Source organism: Panthera onca, chromosome B3, assembly GCF_046562875.1.
Source record: "Panthera onca isolate mPanOnc1 chromosome B3, mPanOnc1 haplotype 2, whole genome shotgun sequence".
In the NCBI taxonomy this organism is placed as follows: domain Eukaryota; kingdom Metazoa; phylum Chordata; class Mammalia; order Carnivora; family Felidae; genus Panthera; species Panthera onca.
In genome coordinates this window covers 79,093,725-79,111,721 of record NC_138344.1, presented here as the reverse complement: position 1 = coordinate 79,111,721, position 17,997 = coordinate 79,093,725, and the positions used below count along the sequence as shown (strand labels likewise).

The following is a 17,997-nucleotide window of genomic DNA, read 5'->3' as shown; positions in this document are numbered from 1 at the left end:
GGTGTACATATTATTAACTATAAACAAGTAAGTGAAACTCAAATGAGCCACTGACATATTTTACAGAACTGCCCTCTACATAATTTTGACACTTTTAACAAATGTTAGCTGAATTCGGTAGATACATCATAAAATTTTCACCCCCTCTAAATAGCATCAAGAAAGGCAGAAACATTCTGAACCTTTAAGTAGATAACTACAATTACTATAATCTTTTTTATATCATCTCTTAGAACATGTTTGAATTATAAATGCCATGGAGGGATTTCAAGGATATAAAATTTCAAAAACAATGAAGGCAAGTGACATTTTTTTTATATTTGTAACTCACCTACCTTTCACAAAACCCTACAAAGAAACATTTTGTCAACTAATAATTTAATAAATTTAACTTGTGATTTGAAGTGTTAAAACAAAGGATTTTTTTCAATGCAAGTCATAGAAGAGGGGTTTCTGCTGTACTGTTTCAGAACTCTTTCTCAGTAAAGAAATCTCATCTAATCCTGTTTCATCCTTTAAAACTGCCTACACGCTAATCTCCAGGGACAAATTTAATACTTTGCAACAAAGAGAATATATCCCTTTTCAGTTTGAATAGAGGAATTGTTAGGACACCAGTGAGGTATGAATAACATTATAATGCTGCCATTTACTTGGCAAAAGAAAAAGAAAGTCTCTTGTTGCAACCAAAGAAGAAGGCCTCCTTCTTTGGGTTAAATTTTTTGACCCCTGGTATATCCCCAGACACCTATGTTACTGTGCTATTTGGGTCTTTTACCTCTTGCGAAGTAAACACTGAGCAAATCTAAGTAAACAGTTTGTTTTAGTTGAAGATAGAAAGACTCCATTTAATTGAGTTTTGATGATAGATGTGCTCCAAATGGTGCAAACAACTTTGACATGGTAAAATAATATTGTCTTATGGCATGTGTAACACTACATAAAGAATCTTAGCTTAGCACTTTCTGAGTTTACAACATTTAAGTGAGAAAATGACAAAAGAAAGCCAAACTGTCAGAAACAGAAAAACCTTGAACAATCCTAAAATACGGAGTATAATTCTCTTCTTTATTCATTTGATTTTGGGAATAATCTTTGCAACAGAAGGAAGGGAATGAGAAAACAGCTGAACTTTGTACTTGTGAAACTTTATTTTTCTGTGGTCCACTGCATTTAGCTGAAAATAACACCTCAACTAACACTTGAGCATTGATTATATGATATGGTTGTGGGTGAGTAGTTGAGGCAAATCAACATGTCAAGGAAAGTAAACTCAGACAAATCTTTCCATTTTATTTTGTTTACTATAACCATTTATGGAATAGATTATATATAAAGTATATTATTAAAATAATCACGGAATTTAAAAATCAAAATCTATGCCTTTAGTTTCTACATAAAATATAATACTCATCTGAATTTTTTTATTAGAAACTAACTTATTGTGAAATGGCAAAATGTAGTTAGATTATTATTAAACTCAAAGACTAACATTTTTATTCTCTTACCTTTGCAGTATAGGAAATCCTTTTGCTAGCTTTTTTTTTAATGTTTATTCACTTTTGAGAGAGATACAGAGGGTAAGTGGGGAGGGGCAGAGAGAGAAGGAGACACAGAATCTGAAGTAGTTTCCGGGCTCTGAGCTGTCAGCACAGAGCCTGACAGGGCTCTAACCCACAAACCACAAGATCATGACTTGAGCTGAAGTCGGGCACTTAACCAATTGAGCCACCCAGGCACCCCACCTTTTGCTAGCTTTTGAGAAATATTTTATATAGTCTTACTAAACATCGTGTGTGTGTGTGTGTGTGTGTGTGTGTGTGTGTGTGTGTATATATACATACAGTCTTACATAGTCTTACTAAACATCGTGTGTGTGTGTGTGTATATATACACACATATATATATACACACACAAATATATACATATATGTGCAAATATATACATATACAAATATATACATATATATATATCTATATCTTTTTCATTCCTTAGAAACAAACCTTTTGACATTCAGAAGAGTCACTTGATTTTATCTTAATATAGCTAATCACATTTATAATGTATTTTCATATATGTGCTACTTTGTATTTATGGGACCACCATGGCCCCCTTTAAATGCAGGACAATGTTATCTTGTGGGAACAGAGGCAAAATTTCATGCTATTTCAAAATCAGGAGTGGTGAGAAAAAAATAGAAGTTAGGGGCACCTTGGTGGCAGGGTCGGTTAAGCATATGACTTCTGTTCAGGTCATGATCTCACAGTTCATATGTTCAAACCCCACATTAGGCTCTGTGCTGACAGCTCAGAGCCTGAAACCTGCTTCATTCAGATTCTGAGTCTCCCTATCTCTCTGCCCCTCCCTCACTAGTACTCTGTCTCTCTCTCAAAAATAAATAAACCTTAAAATAAAATTTTAAAAAAGTAAAAGTTAGAAAAAGTGATTTGGGATAACTATAAGCTATCACTCAAGATTTTCTGGATGTTCTCAAATTTATACTACCAGTAGTAACATCCAAATGTTTCTGAGTCCCCACCGAACAAAATTACAAAAGCAAATATGTCACCTATCCAATACTTGCAATATATGTTATAAACTTTGGATATACACTGAGAACTTTCTTAATTTTCTTTCTCTTCTATATTTTCAGTTTCCCTCTTAGGACTTATTCTTGGTTTTGTGTGTTTAAATATTCTCACCTCTTCCATCTTAAAAAGTAAAAACTCTTGAACAGACACTTCACAAAAAATACACAAATAACCAAAAACCCATGAAAAATGCTTAAATTTATTACTCATAATGGAATTGAAAATTAAAACCTCAAATTAAAAACTCACTCTAGAATTACTGAAATTTAAAGAGACTGAAAATATCAACTGCTAGAAAGAATGTGGCAAAACTGAAACTTTCAGAAACCACTAGTAGAAAATTGGAATGATACAACCACTTTGAAAAACAGATTAACATTTTCTTATAAAGTCAAATATACACCTGCCTATGACCCAGTAGACCTAGAAAGATGAAAAAGATTTCCATAAAAAGGCCTGTTCAAAATGGTAAAATGTTAATGAGCAGATAGATGAGTGGGTAGACGACGTATGCTCTATCGGTACAATGGAATACTACTCAGTAACAAAAAGCAAAAAAACTGATGATTCACAACACAACTGGATGAATCTCCAGAATGTAATATTGAATAAAAGAAGTCAGGCCAAAAAGAAAACATACTATATTCTTCTGTTCATATAATATTCTAGAACAAGCACAAATAAGTAAGCTATGGTAATAGAAATTAGAATAGTGATTTTTTTGGAGGATTGATCTGAAGGGGACATGAGGAAATTTCCTGAGGTGATGGAAATATTCTATACCTTGAGTGAGGTGATGGTTAGATGGTTTCTAAATAGTTTCTATATAGTCTTCAAAACTTTGAACTTTACACTTAAAATTTGTATATTTTCTGGTATAGATATTTCAACTCAAAAACTGGCAAATAAGACCCTGTTTGATTCCATGTAGGCCATCTGATAAAACCCATCTCTTTAACCCAAACTTCTAGAACAAGTTATTTCCATTTGTATTCTCCAATGCCCTACCTTCTGCTCAGCTTTCAACTCAATCGTTGACTACAGTAAAGTCCCCTACCCATATGCTATTCTTCCCATAAGGTCCTCTACCCATGTTATTCTTCCTATCAAAATTCTCTTTCCCTGGATTTGGCCTGCCTAATGCCCACTCATTCTTTAGGTGTCAGTCTAAATATCACCATCTCCTAACTCTCTAGACCATGTTGAATGCTATAGTTATGTTTTCCCATGATATTATCTGCTTTCCTAACACAGCATTTAATCATCTCTTTGTATAATTACTTGCTTAAATTATCTCTCTTTATACTGAGCCATATGCTCTGGGATGGGATGTTTATTTTGTCCACTTCTGCAAAGTTTTTGGTGCATGGTATCTGAAAAACTATTTGTCAAATAAATAAATAAATAAATAGATAGATAGATACATACATACATACATACATACATAAAGAAACCATCCCACTTACATTTCACATATATGTTCTATCACTCCTGCCTTGATTTCTTACATTCTTTTTCCATAATTCCAGTTTGAGCCCTCAGGATCTCTTCCCTAGGCCTTTGTGATAAATCCGTAACAGATCTCTCTGCCTTTGGTCTCTTGTCTTTCTAATCCACCATTCACATTGCTGTGAGAAACATCTTGATAAAAGTGCCCATTAAAGCAAGTCATTTTGTCTTTCATCAAAATATTTGATTATTAAATAAATTAAAAACTTTTGACATCATTTCTTCAGGATCAGTCCCTCTTTTTCTATGTAAAAGTCTCTTGAACATCTTTTTCTATCCATTTCTGCCTTCTCTTCACCTTTTGCCAACCTCTTAGCTGGTCTCTGCTTCCATTGCCTTTCCATTCTAGTGGATCTTCCACAGACCTGTCAGCATTATCTGCTCTTAAAATAAATGTGACCATACTTCTATTCAATTTAAAATTTTTATTGGCTTGCTGTTGTCTACCGAATAGCATTTGTAATTTCTTACCTGGGAGCACAGCACCCTCTGCAATGAAGTTATTAAACAAACAAAGAAACAGACAAAGAAAGAAAACATTTGCATATGGGGCATCTGGTTCAGTTAGTTAAGCATCTGACTCTTGATTTCGGTCATGGTCTCACAGACATGAGATCGGGCCCCATGTTACACTCCACAATGAGCATGGAGTCTCTTTGGGATTCTCTCTTTCTTCCTCTGCCCTTCCCCTTGTTGGCTTTCTCTCAAAACAAACAAACAAACAAACAAAATAAAACACAAAAACATTTGCACTTATGGTTTCTTATTTTGCTAAAAAGTCCGTTTCTCCATTCTTCACCTTGAAATACTCAGTGAAATATCACACCATTGTGGTCTCATCTAAGCCCCCGGAAATGGCTAATTTTCCTGCCTGTTGTCTATGCTACCCCCGTGGCTTAGTTAATGTTTCTGTAATAATATTTCCATGATGTATAATGATTTTTCTCTTTTCATGTTTGTTTTCCTTGTTAAGATTATGGATCCTTGAGGATAACAACAGTGTATTATTTTATTTTTATTCCCTGTACTCAGTACAGCGGTTGGGGTGGAGAGGTGATCAATAAATATCTCTTAAATTAGTGTACTAATGAATGATGAATCCATACCATTTCTGAATGCTCTTGGCCTTTTCACATGCTGCTCTTTTGCTTCTGTGGTCTGCTCAGCCTGGATTGCCCTCCTTCCAGTTCTGTGATTAGTGAAAACATACACCTCTTAAAATTCTGGTTCATCCGATTCTTTTTATATGACACTCTACTTGCTTTCTCGAATAAGAATTAATTATGCCTCCTGTATATTCCTTTGGTGGCTGTTGCTTATTTATCCATTATTTAACTTCATAAACATAATGTTGTGAACTGCCTACATGGCAGGTGCTATATATGCTATGGAGCTTACATTAGAGAATGTGACCTGGTGGCTACCGTTGAGAAGTTCACTAATGGAGAGAAATATTTGTAAAAATATAGATAAAATTTAGTCTGTTAAATGCTATAATCAAGGTGAGAATAAAATGCTATAAGATCAGAGAGCTTGTAGGAATTAATTTGACATGATTCATAGGCAATGATTCATAGAGTGGTTGAGATTTGAGCTGGTACTTGAAAAAAGCATAGGAGTTTGACAGGCAAATGGGTGGTTGTAAAGATATTCTAGGCAGAAGAAACAGCCTTTGTAAATGCACAGATTCATGAAAAAAGAACTTTGGCAACTGATTCACCCTCTTTTAGCCTCTACACTGATCTCTTAAACTCCTTGTCCGTGGATATGACACTCTTGAACTCCAGCTAACAACTTATTAACTCTCAGCAGTAGACTCTAGTCAGCCTCTCCAATAACTAAACCTTAGACTTGGTGTCACCTAGAATGGTAAAAACTCTAAAATTCTTAATTCCAATATTCCCTTCTCATTGTTCTAATTCTCCCAACTTATTTTGCCACACTTATTTTCTGAACTTGTCATGATCTTATAACCCTTCACTTCACACTTTCTTGAGGGTGTACCTTCCTTCTATTGTTTTCCATAAGAAAGGTATGTTGACAGAGTGGCCTCAAGATTTAGAAAAAATAATAACCAGATAACTAATAACAAATATTGTCATAAACATTTGGACGTTGTAAAGTGTTTTTTTGGAGCTTTCCTGTTGCCATAGTTAGGAACATCCAACGGTGGCTCCAAATACAGAGGATGATATTCTGTAGCAGTTACTTGAGTAGAATCCTGTATCCCTGAAAGGATATTCCTGAAGCCTAACAACTAGAAGAGGGATGAGCAAAAAATAGTTTCAGAGCACAGTTAGGACTTCCTTAGGATCCCTCTTGGGGGTCATATACTCAGACAAGAAATCTCTGAATTAAGAATGAGTGTACCATATTAGATAAAATCGTACTTTATTTAACTAGATTACTTAACTCACTTTCAACTCTGCAACCCAATGTTATGTGTTTAGATATATGATATGTATACATTTCTTTAATTAGCCTTAACTTTTGTGACTGTACATTAAATCTGGAAAACTATTGAAATAATGCATTAAAGGCGATACTCCCAATATTGTAAATAATGCTTTATCTTAATACAGATTGCATTTAAAACATACTGTGTTAATATTGTTCTAAGTATTTGGCAGAGATTATATCTTGGATTGAGTTTGAATTCAAGCTGAGGCAATCTGGATTCAGAGCCTGGGTTTACAACCAACAGCTTTGAGGGAAAATCCTACACATCAAATCATCCCAGCTGTGCCACTTACCACCTATGTTATCTTCAATATGTTACCCAAGCTCTGTGAGCCTCAAGATCCCACATATAGAATGTGGATGATACAGAACTTACATCCAAAGGTTGTTACATATATTAAATGAGATTGTTATATATAGTAAATGGGATTAAATGAGACCTAGAAATCACTCAAAGTCACTTCTGCCCTATTTTATTCATTGAGGCAATTTTTTAATCCTATCCTGACTCAAAGGCAAGAGGCAATATACTGCTTCTTGATGGGGAGTGGAAAAGTTCTGGAAGAATATGTAGAACTGAAAATATTGCTGTGAACATTTTTGGAAATTACAGTTTGCCATATTCATGAAGATTGCCAAGAAATTTAGCTGCAAGAAACATATTCTCCCTGATTTAGCTAGGGCTGCAGTATAAAGACAGTCAGACTAACCTTTTACCTCTGTACTTAATTCTCCACATCATTCAAGTTCAATCTTTATTTTTTTAAAAAGTTTTTGTTTAAATTCCTTTTAGTAAATATACAGTATAGTCTTAGTTTTAGGTGTAGAGTATAGTGATTCAACACATCCATACATCACCCAGTGCTCATCACAAGCGTACTCCTTAATCCCCTTCACCTATTCAGTCTATCCCCCCACCCACCTCCCTTCTGGTAACCATCAATTTGTTCCCTATAGTTAAGAGTCTATTTCTTGGTTTTCCTCTCTCTGTTTTTTTTTTTTTCCTCTGCTCATTTGTTTCTTAATTCCACATATGAGTGAAAATCATGGTATCTGTCTTTGTCTGATTCACTTAATTTGCTTAGCAAATTGCTCTCTAACTCCATCTCTGTTGTTGCAAATGGCAAGATGGCAAATTATTTATTTCTTCTTTATCTTCTTTATTCATCTGTCGATGGACACTTGGGCTGTTTCCATAATAAATCTATTGTAGACAATGATGCAATAAATATGAGGGTGCATTTGAATTAATATTTTTATATTTTTGGGGTAGGTATCTAGTAGTGTGATTGCTGGATCATAGGGTCATACTATTTTTAACTTTTTGAGGAATCTCCATACTGTTTTGCAGAGAAGATGACCAGTTTGCATTTCCACCAATAGTGCAAGAGGGTTCCCCTTTCTCTACATTCTCCCCAACACTTATTGCTTCTTGTGTTGTTGATTTTAGCCATTCTGAGAGATATGTGGTGATATCTCATTGTGGTTTTGACTTGCATTTCCCTGATGATGAGTGATGTTGAGCATCATTTCATGTGTTTGTTGGCCATCTGCATGTCATCTTTGGAAGAATTTCTATTCATGTCTTCTGCCCATTTTTAATTGGACTATTCAATTTTTAGGTGTTGAGTTTAAGTTGTTTATATATTTAGATATTTAACCCCTTATCAGATATGACATTTGCAAATATCTTTACCCATTCGGTAGGTTGCCTTTTAGTTTTGTTTATTGTTTCCTTCACTATGCAGAAGCTTTTTATTTTGATGTAGTTCTAGCAGTTCATCTTTGATTTTGTTTCCTTTACCTGAAGAGATCTATCAAGAAAGAAGTTGCTATGACCTATGTCAAAGAAGTTACTGCCTGTGTTCTCCTCTATGGTTTTTATGGTTTTCGGTATCACATTTAGATCTTTTACCCATTTTGAATTTATTTTTGAGTATGGTTTGATTTCAATCTTATTGTATTTGTTGAAATCTGATTTATGACCTAATATGTGATCCATTCTGGAGAATGTTTTATGTGCACTTGAAAAGAATGTGTATTCTTCTGTTTTAGTGTGGAATGTTCTGTATATATCTGTTAAATCCATTTGGTCCATTGCTTCATTCAAAGCCATTGTTTCCATGTTGATTTTCTGTTTAGATGATCTGTTCATTGATGTAAGTGGGGTGTTAAGATCCCCTATTATTATGTTATTATCAATTGTATTATCCCTTATGTTTGTTATTGTTTTATTTATCTGGGTGCTCTTATGTTAGATGTATAAATATTTATAATTGTTATATCTTCTTATTTGATTGTTCCTTTTATTATTATATGGTGTCCTTCATTGTCTCAAGTACAATCTTTAAATCGAATTTTTATGTCCTTTTCATTTTATTCCTCACTCAATAGAATAATTTAGAACTTTTCTTATATTTGATATCTTACCTATATATGTAAGAAAATACACCACCCTTAGTTTTCTTTCCTTCCTTATTCAGCTTAGATCACTTGAACCCTCTCTTTACTCTCTTGGTGAATTCAATATCCCCAGTCCCTCCCTTATTCTTCTTCTGTCCAGTATTCTTAACCAGTCTCCAAACCTAAATGCTTCTCAACACCTACATTCTAATGTTGTATTTTCCAGGAAGTTTTCCTCACTGTTTTCTTGTCTCACTGCACATGCTTATTTCACCCATAGCTCAACTGTAATTAAATATGCTAATAAAGCTTGTATTTCTATTGCCATATATACTTAAAGCTCTTGTCCCTTTATCCCCAAATTTCTGTATAATTTTCTCCAGGATGGAGGAGATACCCAAATCTCAACAAAGCATTCAAACTGAATTCACTTTTCCCCTTTACAAGCTATTCTTTTGACATCTTCCCTCACTCTTTTACCCATTTCTTTTAGTCCAGAAATTTTGTACTTTCCCTTTTTTTTTTTCAACGTTTTTTTGGGACAGAGAGAGACAGACAGAGCATGAACGGGGGAGGGGCAGAGAGAGGGAGACACAGAATCGGAAACAGGCTCCAGGCTCTGAGCCATCAGCCCAGAGCCCCGCCCGACGCGGGGCTCGAACTCACGGACCGCGAGATCGTGACCTGGCTGAAGTCGGCAGCTTAACCGACTGCGCCACCCAGGCGCCCCTGTACTTTCCCTTTTTTAGCCTACCATCTACTTTCTATTACCACGACTAATTGATTATACTCCCTTAGTATCTTTAAATAGGATGTCCACTACCCTGTCTGATTTTAGGGCCTCATCATTTCTCAACTGGATGCCTTTATTCACTCCAATCCCCCCTCACACTTTGCATCTAACTAATCTCTATAAAATCTAAGTTTATCATGTCATTCTTCTTTGTAAAAATTTCAGTCAGTCCTCATAACCTACTGAGTGAAGTCCAAAATCTTAATTATTTCTAAGAAGACTAATTTTCTAGGCTCTACCTAACTTGCCAGTGTTATCTGTATATCCCTGGTTTGAGGAACACCCAATGATTTTCTCTTCTTCAAAATGTGCTGATCTGAGACTCTGGGATTTATTTAGGCAGATGCCTTCTCACCTTTTTCTGATAACCCAAAAAATCTTTTTGACATCTCAACAAGTGCTTCTTCCAAGAAAATTTATCTAATGCTGCAAGCTGAATTCCTTTCTATAGTGGCTCCTACAGAAAGCTGTAAAAGTATCTACCAATCAAAACATCATAATGTAATCATATTGTTGGCTTAATGGTTTGCTTAGGTGTAGGAACTGTGTCTCATTATTCTTATTTCTCCATTGTCATTTACAGTTTGTGTCACATCATATCAGCTTGATGAAAGTTTTTTAATGAGTGCATGAATAGATTCTTACCTCAAATATCTTGTCTCTTTCTCACTTTAATTGAAGCAAATCACTAACAAACTTTATTACAAAACTTTCTCTAATTGTACTACTTTGTAAATTCTCTTAAAATATTTTTTTAGGGGGCACCTGGGTTAAAGTGTCTGACTCTTGATCTTGGCTCAGTCATGATCTCATGGTTCAGGGAGTTGAGCCCTGTGTAGGGTTCTGTGCTCACAGTGCAGAGCCTGGCTGGGATTCACTTTCTCCCTCTCTCTCTGCCTCTCCCCCACTCGCACATGCACACTCTCTCTCCCAAAATAAATAAACATTAAAAAATGTTTAGGGTTTCATCAATGTTTATCACCATGAGTATATTGTATGATAATTAACTACAAAAACAGTGGCATTATACAATAAGTATTTGTTGCTCATGCATATAGGTTGGTCACATTGTTTGTTCTAATTATCTTGGTTGGACTTGCTTATACATCTAGGGATGGCTGGCTCTTGGTTGATCTAGGATGGCTTCAAATATTATTAGTAGGGCCTCTTAGTTCTGCTGCAAATATTTCTGGTCCTTCTCCCGGGCTAATCTGGCAATGTTTTTCTTTACAGAATTTGTAGAGGTGTAAGACAACAAACCTCATTGTGTAAGCCCATTCAAGCCTCTGCTGATGACACCTCAAGCCTCTGCTGATAATGTTTTGCTTTTCATCCAAACAAACCACTAACATTATTTTAACCAAGGCATGTCACATGACTAGCAATTTATGCCCCCTCCCTTACCTTGAAAGAGCACTTCAAAATTACAATGCAAATGCTGTAAGTAAGTGGGATGTTTAAGAATTTGGATCAATATTGCAGTCTATCACAGAGCCATTCAATCAATAAAGTCACCAGTATCTATTGTTAGCATTAATTGTACAAAACATTCTAATAAAATTATATACAAGTTATTAGAGAAAAAATAGACTAGTCATCCTTTTCCTCTAGGACTGAAAAGTTAAATTTAAATTTAAATAAAGAAGAAATCAATGGTCAAAAGTTACATATATGGGATAGGATAAGAGATATTTAATTATCAAAGAAAGAAACTGTCACCAGCAACAAGAATCGTTAAAGAAGGCTTTACAGAGGAGAATGAAGAACTGGATTTAGAAATATTGCTAAGCTTTTAAGAGAGACGAAGAAGGAATTTCATGTAGAACAATCTCCCTTCTTTCATGGTATCATTAGTTTATCACACAAATCGCTTAGTATTCTTTATCTGGAAATTTGCAGACATCATTCCTAAATTGGTCTCGATATGGTGATTGGTGCATTACAAGAGAATAACAACAGTAAATAATTCATAATCAAATCTCCCTTGAAGACATAAGTAAACATATAAATAACTATAATAAATTAGAAGGGAACATGATGACTTTGATTTGATTGACAAAACTACCTGATGTTTTGTCTCCAGGGAGACATCATCAGGCATGGTGCAGATTTTCCACTGCAAATTAGAATTCTGTGCATGACTTTGCTCTGAAACCGAATTACCTTTGAATTTAAAAATGCTTTAGGGAACCAGGCTTGTGTTGATGACAAGGAGAGTTATTAGTTTTAACCACAAAATAGAATATTTACAAACTATGTGGAAAGACCAAGTTAAGACAAAATGAAACTGAGTTTTTAAGAAGTAACTACATTAAGAGAATTTAAGAAGTAAATACATTAAGAGAATATGACAAAAATCTTAAATGTTCTATTAGAAGTTTTATTTTGTTTTTAATTTTTGTCATTCTGGGTCTAGGTTTCTTTAACATTTCTGTTGCTGTCTGGCTTTTAGTAACTTTATTAACGTAATATTTTCAGTCTTTCATAGGCATACTTTTGTAAACATGGAGGCATTTATTTCTGCCAAAAAGATTTAAAGAGTGAATTTTCATACCAGACTAGGTATTTTTTCAAACAAACCACAGTAAGCCATTTAAAACTGGGCATTTAATTTTCATCTCCCTGCTCCACCATGCCCATCAAATACTATGCCATACCCTGGTCTCTTTTTCCCTTCCTTTCTTCCTTTCTAGGCTGTAAGCCTTTTAATAACTGTGGTTAAAATCACATAGAATCCAATATTTACCTTTTTGTCTGTTCCCTTGGCACCTGAAGATGTTGCCGAAACTGCGACATTAATTTAAATGGCACACTACTTTTAGAAATAGTAACTTTTTTGCATTTATTCAGAGAAGTTATTAATGAAGCAACAATGCAGTGCATTCAGTTTTTGACAAGTGTTTCTCCTGGGGGAAAGGTGATGAAAAAAAACTCCAAGGGCTGGTTCATTTTTAGAAGTTGTTTACAAGGTTACAACACACTCCATTTATCTGTCTAAGAATATGTTGCTTTATGTTGCTTAGTGAGTCATTCCACCAAGGTTCATCTCATTTATAAATAATGATCTGGAACATCACCTAGTGGGAGCATAAAATTCTATGGATTCAGAGGTGGGTAGAAAAACATTGGTTAAGTCTGTAGCCTCTAGATTGTGATCTCAGTTCTGCCTCATTATAAACTTAACTTACATATCCCTTAGCTTCCTGGGTTTCATTTTTTCTTTAAAAAAAAAGTGTAGTATATAACACTCTTTTCTTTATGGGCTTGTTATGAGAAATAAATAGGATACACAGTATATATATATATATATATATATATATATATATATATATATATAATTTTTCCATGTTATAGTAGAAAATTTCAACCATATCCACATTTAGAGAGAACAATATAAAAAAATATCCTAGTATCCATCTCTAGTCTCAGCTATCATTTTCTGACCAATCTGGCTTCTATGTTCTTATCCACTTCTCTCTCCACAATTATCTTTAAGCAAATTCACAATATTTTAGTGTATCATCTGTAAATATGTTAGCATTTGTCTTAAAAACTAAGGTCTTATAAAAAATCACAATACCGTTATCACAATAAAAATAATGATTATTTAACATATCAAATAGTGTTTAAATTCTCCCTGTTTAATACATTTTTGTAACACTTTGAATCAAGATCTGAATAAGGTCTAATTAGTCCATATATTGCAATAAAATGTTATTTTAAGCTTTGTCACTGCTCTTTTTTGTTCCACATGCCTTTTATTTGTTGGCAAAACTGAGTCATTTATGTTGTAGAATTGTTTCCTCATGGGGTTAGAATACTGTTCTGTCTTTTGTATTTTTTTATTAAGTTGTAGCTATATCTAGAGCCTTAGTAAGATTTAAAGTTCACTTTTCTTCATGTTCCTAAATTTTATTCCTAATATCTTGTAAACAGTGTATTTTTTCCTCTACAAACAATTGATTTCCTACAGTTTCTATTGTCTTTTCAAGTAGTCTTTTCAAGCAAAACCATAATACACTAAACAAGATCACACATCAGAATGCTCTGAAACATACCTTCCATGTGTTTCATTGATGTCCAAGAAAGGATTCCTGTTGCACTCATTGTTGCCCCTTGGCACCCATCACCCACCATCAGAACACATGTTTAAGAGTATGGTGGGTAACTACATTGTTTTCCTCTCATCCTTGTTCCTTCTTTTTCTTATTTATCTTTCTAAAAAAAATTAGTTGTCTGGAGCGCCTGGGTGACTCAGTCGGTTGAGCATCCGACTTCGGCTCACGTCATGATCTCACAGTTCATGGGTTCGAGCCCCACGTCGGGCTCTGTGCTGACAGCTGAGTCTGGAGCCTGTTTCAGATTCTGTGTCTCCCTCTCTCTGCCTCTCCCCTGTTCATGTGCTGTCTCTGTCTCAAGAATAAATAAACATTAAAAAAAAATTTATTAAAAAAAATTTAGTTGTCTTTTACCACTTGATTTGATCCATTTAATATTGCATTTCCCATATGTAAATCATAAACCATGATGATTAAACAGTCAATGCATCATTCAATGTACTCTCTAGAACAATATGAATATGGCTTTTGTAGTCTAGCCCATCTCCCTGCCTCTTTCCTCACATGCAAGCACTATTTCTTTGATTTAAAAATTAATTTTCTGTTATATCTATGCATCTATAAATATTTAGTCTTTACTGAACTTTATTAAAATTGTACACTAAATGATATTTAGAATGGATATTTATTCAAACTCTGTTCTCAAGTTTCCTCCATTTTGTTGTCTAATTTGTTTATTTTCCCTACTGCATATAGTGTCATTTACCCATTTATGTATCCATTCTCCTATCGTTGGGCATTTGAGTTGTTGTTTTCAGTGTTTAATAATTTCACATGATGTTGCCGCAGACATTCTTATACCTGGCTCCTGGTGCACCTGCTCCAAGGTGTCTCTAAAGATTATATCTAGGAGTGGAATGGCCATGTCATATTGCGTGCACATGTTCAACTTTACCAACTGATACAAAACGTTGCCAAAGTAGTTGATCATTTTATACTGCTATCAACAGTATATAAAAGCACATATAGAAAAATTGCATTTTATTGATCAGTGACTTCAACATTTGGCACTACCAGAATTCATGATGTTTGATAAACTAGGTGTGTCAAAAAGTATCTCATTCTGGGCTTATTTGACATGGCACTGATGAATGATGTTGCACTTTATTTTACTTGAATTATTGCCCGTACATATTTAAACTTCTTGGAAATTCCTGTTCATATATTTTTCCCGTTTTTGTTTCTGCTTTAGAGGAATCTGTTATATAGTTTAACTACTATTTTTTTCATCAATTATATATGCTGCAGTTATTTTCTCCCATTTTATGGTTAATTTTCTAATTTGTTAACTATGGCTCTTGATGAACAAAAATTTAAACTACCAATGTAATCATATATATATATATATATATATATATATATATATATTATCTTTCATGATTAGGAATTAAAACTTTTTCCTTTTTATCCCTATTCTGAGATTATAAAACTATCTTCTTTTTATCTAAAATTTGTAACGTTTTGCTTTCCACCTTGAAATCTTTGTTCCACTTAGAAGCGGGTTTTTGTGTATAGTGTGAAGTACAGTTCCATTCTCCCCCCCCAACCACCCAATATGAATAAACAAGCTCTTGAACATCTTCTAGGGAATAGTTCTTCATATTCACAATGCTCTATAACACATCTGTCATATGTTAAAGTTCTATATATACACATGTATCTATATACTGGCTTTTATTTGGTTCCACTGATCTTTTTGTCTCTATTCCAGTATGCTATTCTTCTAAATACTTGAAATTTATAATAATTTTTGAGATCTTGGTGGAAATGTTTTCCACATTAATCTTGTTTCTGAATGTTTTGGATATACGTGGCCCTTTGTTCTTCTAACAAAATTTTGGTGTTGAATTCGTTTAAAAAATCTTACTGGGATATCTATTTAGTTTATACAGAACCTATAGATATATTTGGAGAAACTGACATATATATAAAAGTAAGTTTCTAAATTTGTAAACATAGTATATCTCTCAGTTGATTGGGTATTCCTTAAGATCTTTCAATAAATTTTCTAATGATCTCCACAAATGATGCAAACGTCTTTGTCGACTTCTGCCTCAGTAATGTATATATTTTGTTGCTATTGTAATGCTATCTTTTAAAAATTATGATCAGTTTGCTTCTGATGTACAACAAAATTCTTTCATATTTCACTTGTATCCTGACACTGTGCTAAACTTATTTTTAATAATTTGTTCACAGTTTATTTTGAATTTTCAATGTAGACAAGAATCATCTGCGATAATGACAGTGTTGTTTCTGCTTTTCTAATTCTTAGGCATTTAGTTTCTTTTTCTTATCTTACAGTTTTATCTTACAGTTTCTTATCTGTATTAGTGTGGTGATAGATGTGTTTTTGACCTGTGTATAAATTAAAAAAAAAAAAAAATATATATATATATATATATATATATATATATATATATATATATATATATATATAAAATTTGAAAGCCTTAATTTTTAGAAGAGATTAGATCCACAGCAAAGTTAAGAGAAAGGTGCAGAAATAACCCATATATCCTCTGCCCCTACATAAATGTAACTTACCCCATTATGACCATCGTCCACCAGCGTAGTACATTTGTTACAACTGATGAAGTTACATGACTAATCATCAGCCAAAAGTCACAATTTACATTATGGTTCACTGTTGATGTTGTACATTTTATAGTTTGGACAAAAACATAATGACATGTATTCACCGTCATGGTTTCATATGCAGTAATTTCACTGCCCTAAACATTCTCTGTGTTCACCTATTTCTCCCTTTCTTTCCCACTCTGGCAACTACTGGTCTTTCTACTGTCAACATAGTTTTGCATTTTCTAGAATATCATGTAGTTAAATCATATAGCATTAGTCTTTTCATACTGGCTTCTTTCTCTTTGAAGGCATACTTATTTTTTTTCTCCACGTCTCTCATGTATTGAAAAACATTTCTTTTTAGAGCTGAATAATATTCCATTGTCTGGATATACCACAGTTTACTTATCCATTCACCTACTGAAGGAAATCATGGTTGCTTCCAATTTTTGACAATTGTGCATTAAGTTCCTGTGAACACTGATGTGCAGATTGTTATATGGACATAAGTTTTCAATTCTTTTGGGTAAATACCAAGGAGTGTGATTACAGTATGGTATGATAAGAGTTCTAGTTTTGTAAGAAAATGCCAAACTGTCTTCCAAAGTGTTTGATCTATATTATATTCCCACCAGCAATAAATGAGTGTTCCCATTACTTTACATCCTTATCAGCATCTGGGTTTTGTTCTGGATTTTGCCATTCAAATAGGTAGGGAGTGGTATCTCATTGTTGTTTTAATTTGCATTTCCCTGAGGATATATGATGTGAAGCATCTTTTCATATGCTTATTTGCTATTTCTGTATCTTCTTTGGTGAGATGTCTGTATCTTCTTTGGTGAGATGTCTTCTTTGGCCCACTTTTCTCCTTTTTTGTTTGGGACAGGATTGCTGAGTGGACTGTAATTGGGTATTTTCTTTCCCCAGGTCAGTTAGGTTCTATTAATACCCAAGCAAGTTACCTTCTGGTAAAACAGTTTCTCCTGAGAGCTGTCCTTGCTAAGAGCAGAGTGCTCTGGAGTGTTTGAAAATGGTTCCATTTTAGGGGTGCGCCTGGGTGGCTCAGTCAGTTGAGCATCGGACTTCAGCTCAGGTCATGATCTCGGGGTTTATGAGTTCGAGCCCCGCGTCAGGCTCTGTGCTGACAGCTCGGAGCCTAGAGCCTGCTTCGGATTCTGTGTCTCCCTCTCTCTCTGCCCCTCCCCTGCTCATGCTCTTTCTCACTCCCAAAAATGAATAAATGTTAAAAAAAAATAAAAAAAAAAAAAAAGAAACTGGTTCCCTTTTTTCTCTCCCTGCCTGGGCCAGACAAGATTTTTCTCTGATATTTATTGTGGGAATATGTTTGAGGTCCTGGAGGTAAATCTCACAGAATTGTGAGGGACCCCCAATGACTGGGTCTCCCTGGAGTTTTTAACTTGCAGGATTGTCTACACTGAGCTGCTACAATTTATCAGTTGAAGTTCAGGTTTTTCTTCCTCTGACACTGATTGCCCGAGGCAGTTTCTGCTTGTGCCTCAAGGACCCCGAGATGCCCTG

General features: G+C 34.4%; 1 long non-coding RNA gene across 4 annotated transcripts in view; it reads left to right on the top strand.

Moving 5' to 3' along the window:
• LOC132669506 (uncharacterized) overlaps window positions 1–17,997 on the top strand; it is a 161,688-nt gene that overhangs the window by 37,782 nt on the left and 105,909 nt on the right. For 3 of the 4 annotated variants that reach the window (XR_013555902.1, XR_009606130.2, XR_013555901.1), the window contains exon 1: window positions 6,044–6,133. The exons of the other annotated variant lie outside the window; for it this stretch is intronic. This is a non-coding gene — a long non-coding RNA (uncharacterized LOC132669506). Of the gene's footprint in view, window positions 1–6,043; window positions 6,134–17,997 lie in introns of those variants that run through there. 4 annotated transcript variants of the gene reach the window in all.